The sequence below is a fragment of the Hyperolius riggenbachi genome, chromosome 5, assembly GCF_040937935.1.
Source record: "Hyperolius riggenbachi isolate aHypRig1 chromosome 5, aHypRig1.pri, whole genome shotgun sequence".
In the NCBI taxonomy this organism is placed as follows: Eukaryota; Metazoa; Chordata; class Amphibia; order Anura; family Hyperoliidae; genus Hyperolius; species Hyperolius riggenbachi.
Window position 1 is genome coordinate 168,998,641 of NC_090650.1, and position 18,002 is coordinate 169,016,642.

The window sequence follows — 18,002 nt, forward strand, 5'->3', positions numbered from 1 at the left end:
AAGTTACAGCTTCAGTGAAATCCGTTTGCAAATCGGAGTGATAGATTAGAATCTAGAGCCAACGGTACGTTTTCTATGTTAAACCATTACACCATTGAAAAACTGGTTACGTTTGCAATCGAAAGAAAAATGACTATAGTTGAAGAGGTAATGGCCCCTAAACTATGTTCTGGGATGAAAGTTACAGCTTCAGTGAAATCCGTTTGCAAATCGGAGTGATAGATTAGAATCTAGAGCCAACGGTACGTTTTCTATGTTAAACCATTACACCATTGAAAAACTGGTTACGTTTGCAATCGAAAGAAAAATGACTATAGTTGAAGAGGTAATGGCCCCTAAACTATGTTCTGGGATGAAAGTTACAGCTTCAGTGAAATCCGTTTGCAAATCGGAGTGATAGATTAGAATCTAGAGCCAACGGTACGTTTTCTATGTTAAACCATTACACCATTGAAAAACTGGTTACGTTTGCAATCGAAAGAAAAATGACTATAGTTGAAGAGGTAATGGCCCCTAAACTATGTTCTGGGATGAAAGTTACAGCTTCAGTGAAATCCGTTTGCAAATCGGAGTGATAGATTAGAATCTAGAGCCAACGGTACGTTTTCTATGTTAAACCATTGAAAAACTGGTTACGTTTGCAATCGAAAGAAAAATGACTATAGTTGAAGAGGTAATGGCCCCTAAACTATGTTCTGGGATGAAAGTTACAGCTTCAGTGAAATCCGTTTGCAAATCGGAGTGATAGATTAGAATCTAGAGCCAACGGTACGTTTTCTATGTTAAACCATTACACCATTGAAAAACTGGTTACGTTTGCAATCGAAAGAAAAATGACTATAGTTGAAGAGGTAATGGCCCCTAAACTATGTTCTGGGATGAAAGTTACAGCTTCGGTGAAATCCGTTTGCAAATCGGAGTGATAGATTAGAATCTAGAGCCAACGGTAAGTTTTCTATGTTAAACCATTACACCATTGAAAAACTGGTTACGTTTGCAATCGAAAGAAAAATGACTATAGTTGAAGAGGTAATGGCCCCTAAACTATGTTCTGGGATGAAAGTTACAGCTTCAGTGAAATCCGTTTGCAAATCGGAGTGATAGATTAGAATCTAGAGCCAACAATACGTTTTCTATGTTAAACCATTACACCATTGAAAAACTGGTTACGTTTGCAATCGAAAGAAAAATGACTATAGTTGAAGAGGAAATGGCCCCTAAACTATGTTCTGGGATGAAAGTTACAGCTTCAGTGAAATCCGTTTGCAAATCGGAGTGATAGATTAGAATCTAGAGCCAACGGTAAGTTTTCTATGTTAAACCATTACACCATTGAAAAACTGGTTACGTTTGCAATCGAAAGAAAAATGACTATAGTTGAAGAGGTAATGGCCCCTAAACTATGTTCTGGGATGAAAGTTACAGCTTAAGTGAAATCCATTTGCAAATCGGAGTGATAGATTAGAATCTAGAGCCAACGGTACGTTTTCTATGTTAAACCATTACACCATTGAAAAACTGGTTACGTTTGCAATCGAAAGAAAAATGACTATAGTTGAAGAGGTAATGGCCCCTAAACTATGTTCTGGGATGAAAGTTACAGCTTCAGTGAAATCCGTTTGCAAATCGGAGTGATAGATTAGAATCTAGAGCCAACGGTACGTTTTCTATGTTAAACCATTACACCATTGAAAAACTGGTTACGTTTGCAATCGAAAGAAAAATGACTATAGTTGAAGGGGTAATGGCCCCTAAACTATGTTCTGGGATGAAAAATACAGCTTCAGTGAAATCCGTTTGCAAATCGGAGTGATAGATTAGAATCTAGAGCCAACGGTACGTTTTCTATGTTAAACCATTACACCATTGAAAAACTGGTTACGTTTGCAATCGAAAGAAAAATGACTATAGTTGAAGAGGTAATGGCCCCTAAACTATGTTCTGGGATAAAAAATACAGCTTCAGTGAAATCCGTTTGCAAATCGGAGTGATAGATTAGAATCTAGAGCCAACAGTACGTTTTCTATGTTAAATCATTACACCATTGAAAAACTGGTTACGTTTGCAATCGAAAGAAAAATGACTATAGTTGAAGAGGTAATGGCCCCTAAACTATGTTCTGGGATGAAAAATACAGCTTCAGTGAAATCCGTTTGCAAATCGGAGTGATAGATTAGAATCTAGAGCCAACGGTACATTTTCTATGTTAAACCATTACACCATTGAAAAACTGGTTACGTTTGCAATCGAAAGAAAAATGACTATAGTTGAAGAGGAAATGGCCCCTAAACTATGTTCTGGGATGAAAGTTACAGCTTCAGTGAAATCCGTTTGCAAATCGGAGTGATAGATTAGAATCTAGAGCCAACGGTACGTTTTCTATGTTAAACCATTACACCATTGAAAAACTGGTTACGTTTGCAATCGAAAGAAAAATGACTATAGTTGAAGAGGTAATGGCCCCTAAACTATGTTCTGGGATGAAAGTTACAGCTTCAGTGAAATCCGTTTGCAAATCGGAGTGATAGATTAGAATCTAGAGCCAACGGTACGTTTTCTATGTTAAACCATTGAAAAACTGGTTACGTTTGCAATCGAAAGAAAAATGACTATAGTTGAAGAGGTAATGGCCCCTAAACTATGTTCTGGGATGAAAGTTACAGCTTCAGTGAAATCCGTTTGCAAATCGGAGTGATAGATTAGAATCTAGAGCCAACGGTACGGTTTCTATGTTAAACCATTACACCATTGAAAAACTGGTTACGTTTGCAATCGAAAGAAAAATGACTATAGTTGAAGAGGTAATGGCCCCTAAACTATGTTCTGGGATGAAAGTTACAGCTTCAGTGAAATCCGTTTGCAAATCGGAGTGATAGATTAGAATCTAGAGCCAACGGTACATTTTCTATGTTAAACCATTACACCATTGAAAAACTGGTTACGTTTGCAATCGAAAGAAAAATGACTATAGTTGAAGAGGTAATGGCCCCTAAACTATGTTCTGGGATGAAAGTTACAGCTTCAGTGAAATCCGTTTGCAAATCGGAGTGATAGATTAGAATCTAGAGCCAACGGTACGTTATCTATGTTAAACCATTACACCATTGAAAAACTGGTTACGTTTGCAATCGAAAGAAAAATGACTATAGTTGAAGAGGTAATGGCCCCTAAACTATGTTTTGGGATGAAAGTTACAGCTTCAGTTAAATCCGTTTGCAAATCGGAGTGATAGATTAGAATCTAGAGCCAACGGTACGTTTTATATGTTAAACCATTACACCATTGAAAAACTGGTTACGTTTGCAATCGAAAGAAAAATGACTATAGTTGAAGAGGTAATGGCCCCTAAACTATGTTCTGGGATGAAAGTTACAGCTTCAGTGAAATCTGTTTGCAAATTGGAGTGATAGATTAGAATCTAGAGCCAACGGTACGTTTTCTTTGTTAAACCATTACACCATTGAAAAACTGATTACGTTTGCAATCGAAAGAAAAATAACTATAGTTGAAGAGGTAATGGCCCCTAAACTATGTTCTGGGATGAAAAATACAGCTTCAGTGAAATCCGTTTGCAAATCGGAGTGATAGATTAGAATCTAGAGCCAACGGTACGTTTTCTATGTTAAACCATTACACCATTGAAAAACTGGTTACGTTTGCAATCGAAAGAAAAATGACTATAGTTGAAGAGGTAATGGCCCCTAAACTATGTTCTGGGATGAAAAATACAGCTTCAGTGAAATCCGTTTGCAAATCGGAGTGATAGATTAGAATCTAGAGCCAACGGTACATTTTCTATGTTAAACCATTACACCATTGAAAAACTGGTTACGTTTGCAATCGAAAGAAAAATGACTATAGTTGAAGAGGAAATGGCCCCTAAACTATGTTCTGGGATGAAAGTTACAGCTTCAGTGAAATCCGTTTGCAAATCGGAGTGATAGATTAGAATCTAGAGCCAACGGTACGTTTTCTATGTTAAACCATTGAAAAACTGGTTACGTTTGCAATCAAAAGAAAAATGACTATAGTTGAAGAGGTAATGGCCCCTAAACTATGTTCTGGGATGAAAAATACAGCTTCAGTGAAATCCGTTTGCAAATCGGAGTGATAGATTAGAATCTAGAGCCAACGGTACGTTATCTATGTTAAACCATTACACCATTGAAAAACTGGTTACGTTTGCAATCGAAAGAAAAATGACTATAGTTGAAGAGGTAATGGCCCCTAAACTATGTTCTGGGATGAAAGTTACAGCTTCAGTTAAATCCGTTTGCAAATCGGAGTGATAGATTAGAATCTAGAGCCAACGGTACGTTTTATATGTTAAACCATTACACCATTGAAAAACTGGTTACGTTTGCAATCGAAAGAAAAATGACTATAGTTGAAGAGGTAATGGCCCCTAAACTATGTTCTGGGATGAAAGTTACAGCTTCAGTGAAATCCGTTTGCAAATTGGAGTGATAGATTAGAATCTAGAGCCAACGGTACGTTTTCTATGTTAAACCATTACACCATTGAAAAACTGGTTACGTTTGCAATCGAAAGAAAAATGACTATAGTTGAAGAGGTAATGGCCCCTAAACTATGTTCTGGGATGAAAAATACAGCTTCAGTGAAATCCGTTTGCAAATCGGAGTGATAGATTAGAATCTAGAGCCAACGGTACGTTTTCTATGTTAAACCATTACACCATTGAAAAACTGGTTACGTTTGCAATCGAAAGAAAAATGACTATAGTTGAAGAGGTAATGGCCCCTAAACTATGTTCTGGGATGAAAAATACAGCTTCAGTGAAATCCGTTTGAAATCGGAGTGATAGATTAGAATCTAGAGCCAACGGTACATTTTCTATGTTAAACCATTACACCATTGAAAAACTGGTTACGTTTGCAATCGAAACAAAAATGACTATAGTTGAAGAGGAAATGGCCCCTAAACTATGTTCTGGGATGAAAGTTACAGCTTCAGTGAAATCTGTTTGCAAATCGGAGTGATAGATTAGAATCTAGAGCCAACGGTACGTTTTCTATGTTAAACCATTGAAAAACTGGTTACGTTTGCAATCGAAAGAAAAATGACTATAGTTGAAGAGGTAATGGCCCCTAAACTATGTTCTGGGATGAAAGTTACAGCTTCAGTGAAATCCGTTTGCAAATCGGAGTGATAGATTAGAATCTAGAGCCAACGGTACGTCATCTATGTTAAACCATTACACCATTGAAAAACTGGTTACGTTTGCAATCGAAAGAAAAATGACTATAGTTGAAGAGGTAATGGCCCCTAAACTATGTTCTGGGATGAAAAATACAGCTTCAGTGAAATCCGTTTGCAAATCGGAGTGATAGATTAGAATCTAGAGCCAACGGTACGTTTTCTATGTTAAACCATTACACCATTGAAAAACTGGTTACGTTTGCAATCGAAAGAAAAATGACTATAGTTGAAGAGGTAATGGCCCCTAAACTATGTTCTGGGATGAAAAATACAGCTTCAGTGAAATCCGTTTGCAAATCGGAGTGATAGATTAGAATCTAGAGCCAACAGTACGTTTTCTATGTTAAACCATTACACCATTGAAAAACTGGTTACGTTTGCAATCGAAAGAAAAATGACTATAGTTGAAGAGGTAATGGCCCCTAAACTATGTTCTGGGATGAAAAATACAGCTTCAGTGAAATCCGTTTGCAAATCGGAGTGATAGATTAGAATCTAGAGCCAACGGTACATTTTCTATGTTAAACCATTACACCATTGAAAAACTGGTTACGTTTGCAATCGAAAGAAAAATGACTATAGTTGAAGAGGAAATGGCCCCTAAACTATGTTCTGGGATGAAAGTTACAGCTTCAGTGAAATCCGTTTGCAAATCGGAGTGATAGATTAGAATCTACAGCCAACGGTACGTTTTCTATGTTAAACCATTACACCATTGAAAAACTGGTTACGTTTGCAATCGAAAGAAAAATGACTATAGTTGAAGAGGTAATGGCCCCTAAACTATGTTCTGGGATGAAAGTTACAGCTTCAGTGAAATCCGTTTGCAAATTGGAGTGATAGATTAGAATCTAGAGCCAACGGTAAGTTTTCTATGTTAAACCATTACACCATTGAAAAACTGGTTACGTTTGCAATCGAAAGAAAAATGACTATAGTTGAAGAGGTAATGGCCCCTAAACTATGTTCCGGGATGAAAGTTACAGCTTCAGTGAAATCCGTTTGCAAATCGGAGTGATAGATTAGAATCTAGAGCCAACGGTACGTTTTCTATGTTAAACCATTACACCATTGAAAAACTGGTTATGTTTGCAATCGAAAGAAAAATGACTATAGTTGAAGAGGTAATGGCCCCTAAACTATGTTCTGGGATGAAAGTTACAGCTTCAGTGAAATCCGTTTGCAAATCAGAGTGATAGATTAGAATCTAGAGCCAACGGTACGTTTTCTATGTTAAACCATTACACCATTGAAAAACTGGTTACGTTTGCAATCGAAAGAAAAATTACTATAGTTGAAGAAGTAATGGCCCCTAAACTATGTTCTGGGATGAAAGTTACAGCTTCAGTGAAATCCGTTTGCAAATCGGAGTGATAGATTAGAATCTAGAGCCAACGGTAAATTTTCTATGTTAAACCATTACACCATTGAAAAACTGGTTACGTTTGCAATCGAAAGAAAAATGACTATAGTTGAAGAAGTAATGGCCCCTAAACTATGTTCTGGGATGAAAGTTACAGCTTCAGTGAAATCCGTTTGCAAATCGGAGTGATAGATTAGAATCTAGAGCCAACGGTAAATTTTCTATGTTAAACCATTACACCATTGAAAAACTGGTTACGTTTGCAATCGAAAGAAAAATGACTATAGTTGAAGAGGTAATGGCCCCTAAACTATGTTCTGGGATGAAAGTTACAGCTTCAGTGAAATCCGTTTGCAAATCGGAGTGATAGATTAGAATCTAGAGCCAACGGTACGTTTTCTATGTTAAACCATTACACCATTGAAAAACTGGTTACGTTTGCAATCGAAAGAAAAATGACTATAGTTGAAGAGGTAATGGCCCCTAAACTATGTTCTGGGATGAAAGTTACAGCTTCAGTGAAATCCGTTTGCAAATCGGAGTGATAGATTAGAATCTAGAGCCAACGGTACGTTTTCTATGTTAAACCATTACACCATTGAAAAACTGGTTACGTTTGCAATCGAAAGAAAAATGACTATAGTTGAAGAGGTAATGGCCCCTAAACTATGTTCTGGGATGAAAGTTACAGCTTCAGTGAAATCCGTTTGCAAATCGGAGTGATAGATTAGAATCTAGAGCCAACGGTACGTTTTCTATGTTAAACCATTACACCATTGAAAAACTGGTTACGTTTGCAATCGAAAGAAAAATGACTATAGTTGAAGAGGTAATGGCCCCTAAACTATGTTCTGGGATGAAAGTTACAGCTTCAGTGAAATCCGTTTGCAAATCGGAGTGATAGATTAGAATCTAGAGCCAACGGTACGTTTTCTATGTTAAACCATTACACCATTGAAAAACTGGTTACGTTTGCAATCGAAAGAAAAATGACTATAGTTGAAGAGGTAATGGCCCCTAAACTATGTTCTGGGATGAAAGTTACAGCTTCAGTGAAATCCGTTTGCAAATCGGAGTGATAGATTAGAATCTAGAGCCAACGGTACGTTTTCTATGTTAAACCATTACACCATTGAAAAACTGGTTACGTTTGCAATCGAAAGAAAAATGACTATAGTTGAAGAGGTAATGGCCCCTAAACTATGTTCTGGGATGAAAGTTACAGCTTCAGTGAAATCCGTTTGCAAGTCGGAGTGATAGATTAGAATCTAGAGCCAACGGTAAGTTTTCTATGTTAAACCATTACACCATTGAAAAACTGGTTACGTTTGCAATCGAAAGAAAAATGACTATAGTTGAAGAGGTAATGGCCCCTAAACTATGTTCTGGGATGAAAGTTACAGCTTCAGTTAAATCCGTTTGCAAATCGGAGTGATAGATTAGAATCTAGAGCCAACGGTACGTTTTCTATGTTAAACCATTACACCATTGAAAAACTGGTTACGTTTGCAATCGAAAGAAAATGACTATAGTTGAAGAGGTAATGGCCCCTAAACTATGTTCTGGGATGAAAGTTACAGCTTCAGTGAAATCCGTTTGCAAATTGGAGTGATAGATTAGAATCTAGAGCCAACGGTACGTTTTCTATGTTAAACCATTACACCATTGAAAAATTGGTTACGTTTGCAATCGAAAGAAAAATGACTATAGTTGAAGAGGTAATGGCCCCTAAACTATGTTCTGGGATGAAAAATACAGCTTCAGTGAAATCTGTTTGCAAATCGGAGTGATAGATTAGAATCTAGAGCCAACGGTACTTTTTCTATGTTAAACCATTACACCATTGAAAAACTGGTTACGTTTGCAATCGAAAGAAAAATGACTATAGTTGAAGAGGTAATGGCCCCTAAACTATGTTCTGGGATGAAAGTTACAGCTTCAGTGAAATCCGTTTGCAAATCAGAGTGATAGATTAGAATCTAGAGCCAACGGTACGTTTTCTATGTTAAACCATTACACCATTGAAAAACTGGTTACGTTTGCAATCGAAAGAAAAATGACTATAGTTGAAGAGGTAATGGCCCCTAAACTATGTTCTGGGATGAAAGTTACAGCTTCAGTGAAATCCGTTTGCAAATCGGAGTGATAGATTAGAATCTAGAGCCAACGGTACGTTTTCTATGTTAAACCATTACACCATTGAAAAACTGGTTACGTTTGCAATCGAAAGAAAAATGACTATAGTTGAAGAGGTAATGGCCCCTAAACTATGTTCTGGGATGAAAGTTACAGCTTCAGTGAAATCCGTTTGCAAATCGGAGTGATAGATTAGAATCTAGAGCCAACGGTACGTTTTCTATGTTAAACCATTACACCATTGAAAAACTGGTTACGTTTGCAATCGAAAGAAAAATGACTATAGTTGAAGAGGTAATGGCCCCTAAACTATGTTCTGGGATGAAAGTTACAGCTTCAGTGAAATCCGTTTGCAAATCGGAGTGATAGATTAGAATCTAGAGCCAACGGTACGTTTTCTATGTTAAACCATTACACCATTGAAAAACTGGTTACGTTTGCAATCGAAAGAAAAATGACTATAGTTGAAGAGGTAATGGCCCCTAAACTATGTTCTGGGATGAAAAATACAGCTTCAGTGAAATCCGTTTGCAAATCGGAGTGATAGATTAGAATCTAGAGCCAACGGTACGTTTTCTATGTTAAACCATTACACCATTGAAAAACTGGTTACGTTTGCAATCGAAAGAAAAATGACTATAGTTGAAGAGGTAATGGCCCCTAAACTATGTTCTGGGATGAAAGTTACAGCTTCAGTGAAATCCGTTTGCAAATCGGAGTGATAGATTAGAATCTAGAGCCAACGGTACGTTTTCTATGTTAAACCATTACACCATTGAAAAACTGGTTACGTTTGCAATCGAAAGAAAAATGACTATAGTTGAAGAGGTAATGGCCCCTAAACTATGTTCTGGGATGAAAGTTACAGCTTCAGTGAAATCCGTTTGCAAATCGGAGTGATAGATTAGAATCTAGAGCCAATGGTACGTTTTCTATGTTAAACCATTACACCATTGAAAAACTGGTTACGTTTGCAATCGAAAGAAAAATGACTATAGTTGAAGAGGTAATGGCCCCTAAACTATGTTCTGGGATGAAAGTTACAGCTTCAGTGAAATCCGTTTGCAAATCGGAGTGATAGATTAGAATCTAGAGCCAACGGTACGTTTTCTATGTTAAACCATTACACCATTGAAAAACTGGTTACGTTTGCAATCGAAAGAAAAATGACTATAGTTGAAGAGGTAATGGCCCCTAAACTATGTTCTGGGATGAAAGTTACAGCTTCAGTGAAATCCGTTTGCAAGTCGGAGTGATAGATTAGAATCTAGAGCCAACGGTAAGTTTTCTATGTTAAACTATTACACCATTGAAAAACTGGTTACGTTTGCAATCGAAAGAAAAATGACTATAGTTGAAGAGGTAATGGCCCCTAAACTATGTTCTGGGATGAAAGTTACAGCTTCAGTGAAATCCGTTTGCAAATCGGAGTGATAGATTAGAATCTAGAGCCAACGGTAAGTTTTCTATGTTAAACCATTACACCATTGAAAAACTGGTTACGTTTGCAATCGAAAGAAAAATGACTATAGTTGAAGAGGTAATGGCCCCTAAACTATGTTCTGGGATGAAAGTTACAGCTTCAGTTAAATCCGTTTGCAAATCGGAGTGATAGATTAGAATCTAGAGCCAACGGTACGTTTTCTATGTTAAACCATTACACCATTGAAAAACTGGTTACGTTTGCAATCGAAAGAAAATGACTATAGTTGAAGAGGTAATGGCCCCTAAACTATGTTCTGGGATGAAAGTTACAGCTTCAGTGAAATCCGTTTGCAAATTGGAGTGATAGATTAGAATCTAGAGCCAACGGTACGTTTTCTATGTTAAACCATTACACCATTGAAAAACTGGTTACGTTTGCAATCGAAAGAAAATGACTATAGTTGAAGAGGTAATGGCCCCTAAACTATGTTCTGGGATGAAAGTTACAGCTTCAGTGAAATCCGTTTGCAAATCGGAGTGATAGATTAGAATCTAGAGCCAACGGTACGTTTTCTATGTTAAACCATTACACCATTGAAAAACTGGTTACGTTTGCAATCGAAAGAAAAATGACTATAGTTGAAGAGGTAATGGCCCCTAAACTATGTTCTGGGATGAAAGTTACAGCTTCAGTGAAATCCGTTTGCAAATCGGAGTGATAGATTAGAATCTAGAGCCAACGGTAAGTTTTCTATGTTAAACCATTACACCATTGAAAAACTGGTTACGTTTGCAATCGAAAGAAAAATGACTATAGTTGAAGAGGTAATGGCCCCTAAACTATGTTCTGGGATGAAAGTTACAGCTTCAGTGAAATCCGTTTGCAAATCGGAGTGATAGATTAGAATCTAGAGCCAACGGTAAGTTTTCTATGTTAAACCATTACACCATTGAAAAACTGGTTACGTTTGCAATCGAAAGAAAAATGACTATAGTTGAAGAGGTAATGGCCCCTAAACTATGTTCTGGGATGAAAAATACAGCTTCAGTGAAATCCGTTTGCAAATCGGAGTGATAGATTAGAATCTAGAGCCAACGGTACGTTTTCTATGTTAAACCATTACACCATTGAAAAACTGGTTACGTTTGCAATCGAAAGAAAAATGACTATAGTTGAAGAGGTAATGGCCCCTAAACTATGTTCTGGGATGAAAGTTACAGCTTCAGTGAAATCCGTTTGCAAATCGGAGTGATAGATTAGAATCTAGAGCCAACGGTACGTTTTCTATGTTAAACCATTACACCATTGAAAAACTGGTTACGTTTGCAATCGAAAGAAAAATGACTATAGTTGAAGAGGTAATGGCCCCTAAACTATGTTCTGGGATGAAAGTTACAGCTTCAGTGAAATCCGTTTGCAAATCGGAGTGATAGATTAGAATCTAGAGCCAACGGTACGTTTTCTATGTTAAACCATTACACCATTGAAAAACTGGTTACGTTTGCAATCGAAAGAAAAATGACTATAGTTGAAGAGGTAATGGCCCCTAAACTATGTTCTGGGATGAAAGTTACAGCTTCAGTGAAATCCGTTTGCAAATCGGAGTGATAGATTAGAATCTAGAGCCAACGGTACGTTTTCTATGTTAAACCATTACACCATTGAAAAACTGGTTACGTTTGCAATCGAAAGAAAAATGACTATAGTTGAAGAGGTAATGGCCCCTAAACTATGTTCTGGGATGAAAGTTACAGCTTCAGTGAAATCCGTTTGCAAATCGGAGTGATAGATTAGAATCTAGAGCCAACGGTAAGTTTTCTATGTTAAACCATTACACCATTGAAAAACTGGTTACGTTTGCAATCGAAAGAAAAATGACTATAGTTGAAGAGGTAATGGCCCCTAAACTATGTTCTGGGATGAAAGTTACAGCTTCAGTGAAATCCGTTTGCAAATCGGAGTGATAGATTAGAATCTAGAGCCAACGGTAAGTTTTCTATGTTAAACCATTACACCATTGAAAAACTGGTTACGTTTGCAATCGAAAGAAAAATGACTATAAGGAGGTAATGGCCCCTAAACTATGTTCTGGGATGAAAAATACAGCTTCAGTGAAATCCGTTTGCAAATCGGAGTGATAGATTAGAATCTAGAGCCAACGGTACGTTTTCTATGTTAAACCATTACACCATTGAAAAATTGGTTACGTTTGCAATCGAAAGAAAAATGACTATAGTTGAAGAGGTAATGGCCCCTAAACTATGTTCTGGGATGAAAAATACAGCTTCAGTGAAATCTGTTTGCAAATCGGAGTGATAGATTAGAATCTAGAGCCAACGGTACTTTTTCTATGTTAAACCATTACACCATTGAAAAACTGGTTACGTTTGCAATCGAAAGAAAAATGACTATAGTTGAAGAGGTAATGGCCCCTAAACTATGTTCTGGGATGAAAGTTACAGCTTCAGTGAAATCCGTTTGCAAATCAGAGTGATAGATTAGAATCTAGAGCCAACGGTACGTTTTCTATGTTAAACCATTACACCATTGAAAAACTGGTTACGTTTGCAATCGAAAGAAAAATGACTACAGCTTCAGTGAAATCCGTTTGCAAATCGGAGTGATAGATTAGAATCTAGAGCCAACGGTACGTTTTCTATGTTAAACCATTACACCATTGAAAAACTGGTTACGTTTGCAATCGAAAGAAAAATGACTATAGTTGAAGAGGTAATGGCCCCTAAACTATGTTCTGGGATGAAAGTTACAGCTTCAGTGAAATCCGTTTGCAAATCGGAGTGATAGATTAGAATCTAGAGCCAACGGTACGTTTTCTATGTTAAACCATTACACCATTGAAAAACTGGTTACGTTTGCAATCGAAAGAAAAATGACTATAGTTGAAGAGGTAATGGCCCCTAAACTATGTTCTGGGATGAAAGTTACAGCTTCAGTGAAATCCGTTTGCAAATCGGAGTGATAGATTAGAATCTAGAGCCAACGGTACGTTTTCTATGTTAAACCATTACACCATTGAAAAACTGGTTACGTTTGCAATCGAAAGAAAAATGACTATAGTTGAAGAGGTAATGGCCCCTAAACTATGTTCTGGGATGAAAGTTACAGCTTCAGTGAAATCCGTTTGCAAATCGGAGTGATAGATTAGAATCTAGAGCCAACGGTAAGTTTTCTATGTTAAACCATTACACCATTGAAAAACTGGTTACGTTTGCAATCGAAAGAAAAATGACTATAGTTGAAGAGGTAATGGCCCCTAAACTATGTTCTGGGATGAAAGTTACAGCTTCAGTGAAATCCGTTTGCAAATCGGAGTGATAGATTAGAATCTAGAGCCAACGGTAAGTTTTCTATGTTAAACCATTACACCATTGAAAAACTGGTTACGTTTGCAATCGAAAGAAAAATGACTATAAGGAGGTAATGGCCCCTAAACTATGTCCTGGGATGAAAAATACAGCTTCAGTGAAATCCGTTTGCAAATCGGAGTGATAGATTAGAATCTAGAGCCAACAGTACGTTTTCTATGTTAAACCATTACACCATTGAAAAATTGGTTACGTTTGCAATCGAAAGAAAAATGACTATAGTTGAAGAGGTAATGGCCCCTAAACTATGTTCTGGGATGAAAAATACAGCTTCAGTGAAATCTGTTTGCAAATCGGAGTGATAGATTAGAATCTAGAGCCAACGGTACTTTTTCTATGTTAAACCATTACACCATTGAAAAACTGGTTACGTTTGCAATCGAAAGAAAAATGACTATAGTTGAAGAGGTAATGGCCCCTAAACTATGTTCTGGGATGAAAGTTACAGCTTCAGTGAAATCCGTTTGCAAATCGGAGTGATAGATTAGAATCTAGAGCCAACGGTACGTTTTCTATGTTAAACCATTACACCATTGAAAAACTGGTTACGTTTGCAATCGAAAGAAAAATGACTATAGTTGAAGAGGTAATGGCCCCTAAACTATGTTCTGGGATGAAAGTTACTGCTTCAGTGAAATCCGTTTGCAAATCGGAGTGATAGATTAGAATCTAGAGCCAACGGTACGTTTTCTATGTTAAACCATTACACCATTGAAAAACTGGTTACGTTTGCAATCGAAAGAAAAATGACTATAGTTGAAGAGGTAATGGCCCCTAAACTATGTTCTGGGATGAAAGTTACAGCTTCAGTGAAATCCGTTTGCAAATCGGAGTGATAGATTAGAATCTAGAGCCAACGGTACGTTATCTATGTTAAACCATTACACCATTGAAAATCTGGTTACGTTTGCAATCGAAAGAAAAATGACTATAGTTGAAGAGGTAATGGCCCCTAAACTATGTTCTGGGATGAAAGTTACAGCTTCAGTGAAATCCGTTTGCAAATCGGAGTGATAGATTAGAATCTAGAGCCAACGGTACGTTTTCTATGTTAAACCATTACACCATTGAAAAACTGGTTATGTTTGCAATCGAAAGAAAAATGACTATAGTTGAAGAGGTAATGGCCCCTAAACTATGTTCTGGGATGAAAGTTACAGCTTCAGTGAAATCCGTTTGCAAATTGGAGTGATAGATTAGAATCTAGAGCCAACGGTACGTTTTCTATGTTAAACCATTACACCATTGAAAAACTGGTTACGTTTGCAATCGAAAGAAAAATGACTATAGTTGAAGAGGTAATGGCCCCTAAACTATGTTCTGGGATGAAAGTTACAGCTTCAGTGAAATCCGTTTGCAAATCGGAGTGATAGATTAGAATCTAGAGCCAACGGTACGTTTTCTATGTTAAACCATTACACCATTGAAAAACTGGTTACGTTTGCAATCGAAAGAAAAATGACGGGGGGCGCTAGTGAGGTGCTTACTGGAGAAGATGTGCCTTCAGTGAGCTCCTGCTTCACATCCAGACTGCACTTGATATACCCCACGGATCCGGACGAGTGATACCTCGAATAGAAGCTAAAGGTCTCAGGAATGCACAGGAGTCCTCAGCAGTACCCTTTGAGAAGCCGCAAATCCGCAAGACCCCTGCTTTCTCCACTTCGTTTCAGGAGAAATTTTTCCAAGATGGCCGACAGGGCCTTGCCTGAAAACACAGCCCAGCTTCTCCCTGCAGCATCCCTGCCTCCCACGGATGACCCAGCTTATATGGAGGATCAGTACCCGGGACCTTCGCAAGGACTACCGCCAGGTCAGTCTCCTAGATCACCTAATTCCACACTAGGTGCGTCACAACCGGCACCGCTAATTACGCATGCCGCTACGCATAGTACGCATGAAAATACGCATGTGCAATACAAGTCAATGGCGGTAAATACGCATGAAAATAAGCATAGTACGCATGAAAATACGCATGCCCCATGCAAGTCAATGGCGGAAAATACGCATGAAAATATGCATAGTACGCATGAAAATACGCATGACCCATACAAGTCAATGGTGGAAAATACGCATGAAAATACGCATGCCCCGCTCCAGCGTATGGCGGAAGATACGCATCAAAATACGCATCCCACACATGGCAGTACGCAATACTATGCGAAAGATATGCATGGCCATGCGCATCAAACCCCACCTAGACGTACGCAACAAAATACGCATTGGACATCCGAACGCGTACAAACCCAGCAAGAACGTACGCATCAAAATACGCGTGGCGCAGAGGAGGATACGCGTCAAGCACCACAATTACAGGGCATGTCAGCAGAGGACCTGATGCGTACTATGAGGCGTATTTTCAAAGAGGAATTACGCGAAGCGGTGGACGAACTGTCTCAGCAAATCCAAGACATCGGACAAAGAGTGGACGTCCTGGAAAAGCAAAGTGATGATATAATTAACGCCGTTAATCAAGACAGGAAACAATTGGAGGAGCATGATGACAGGTTAGACGCACACGAAGCGAAATTGGAGGACCTGGAAAATCGAAGCAGACGGGCAAACGTGAGGATCCGTGGTCTCCCTGAGTCCTTCGAGGACCTGGAAGCAGTGGCTAATAACCTCTTTGGCACTCTCCTCTCCCATGTTGATCCATCTACTTTGAGAGTGGTCCGTATTCACCGGGCATTAACCAAGCCAAGGAACCCAGAACTTCCGCGAGATGTTATCGCCAAATTGGCTTCGGAAGACGCGAGAGACAAACTTCTACTGGCTGCCAGGGACCTCACGTCACTCCCAGGTGTTCCGACTTCAGTCCAGCTCTATGCGGACCTTGCACCAGCTACCATCGCCAGGAGGCGAGAAATGAGGCCCTATACCTTGGCCCTCCAACAGAAGTCCATTAGGTACCGATGGGGCTTTCCTTTTATGTTGACATTTAAGATCAACAGTAAAACATACATCTGCAAGCGCCCTGAGGAAGCAGCTCAGGCCCTTAACGAGGCGTCCATACCTTTTACTATCCCAACGCCGTCCCAACAGCCTCCTAAGGCTCAACGTTCAGGGAAACCACGCAGGATGTGGAATACGGCTAGAGGCTCCTCCTTTCGTCCAAGACAACTGGACATGGGTGCGGCCGGAGGCCATGATTGAACTTCCTACCGAGGATAGTTTGTCTGGACTACAACAAATCTTTGTGGTCTCAGTTGTGTTAATCCCCTTTATGATGCGGGTGGCACATCATCATATGCTATTCTTCTATAGGCCCTCTGATTGTTTGGGCCCTTGTTAATGCCACTGCCCTTTATGATGTGGCTGGCGTGAAGACATCGGCTATTTGTTTTAAGAGTTGACTGAGTTTTCCCAGGCTTGGACTCGGCTGATCAGATTGAAGTAGACCCGACATACCTTGTCTGCATAGCCCCTTTATGATGTGGGCTGATGCAGGGGCCACAATACTTCATAGATCCCGATAGAGGTTCAGCGATCCCTGTAGAAATAATGATACCTCAAGGTTCTTGACCCGTGAACAGCGGCACAGAGAGACCCTATCTGGAATACAACTTCTCATAATAGCGCATTGGACGCTTCACGTTTATTGTAAAGTCTGCATTTTAGAAAGACGCCAGTTTTGTTTTTCATATATAACAATAGGTTTGATATTCGTTATGCTTCTCTCAGGTAATACTATTTCATAAGCTTGTAATGCCTGGATTCGTGTGGTTCTATATGACTTATGTGTTAATAGCCAGTTTTGCAGTCTGGTGTGATACACTGTTGTTGTTCCCCCCTTGCTAGATGGCGCTTGGAGTTAGGCGTGCACTTTTTGCGCGGGCCCGACCTCAACCACCATTGTTGCACGCTTGTGCTGTCCCCTCCCCGATGGGTCTGGAAGATGTATGGGGTGTGGTGTGCCCCTACACTAACACCATTTTTACTATGTTCAGAGTGGACCAGTGTCTAAGCCAGTCATGTTCAGCTGTCCTTTTTGTTACTCAACATTTTACTAGAGTCTTTCCCTTTCTCCCGCCATGAGTAATAAACCGTGTAACATAGTTACCCATAATGTAAGAGGCCTGAATTCCCCCCCAAAACGGAAAAAGGCGTTGACTGAACTGGTCCGATCCTCCCCGGATATTATCTGCCTCCAGGAGTCCCACTTCACCGATAAATCATATCCCAAATGTTTCCATCATAATTATAAAAGAGTGTACTGCTCTAATTATTACAAAAAGAAGAGAGGAGTGGTTACCCTCTTAGCAAATTCCTTCCCTTTTGAAGTGCACTCCAGCCTCATCGACTCTGAGGGCACGTACTGCATCCTCCTTGGACAATTTCAGAGCAAAATACTCTGTATTACTAATATTTATGCTCCCCCTGAACAGGCCACGGAAGTCATCTCTAGGGTATCTGATATCCTTCTAACACTGAAGTATGATACCTTGGTCTGGGCGGGGGACTTTAATATTAC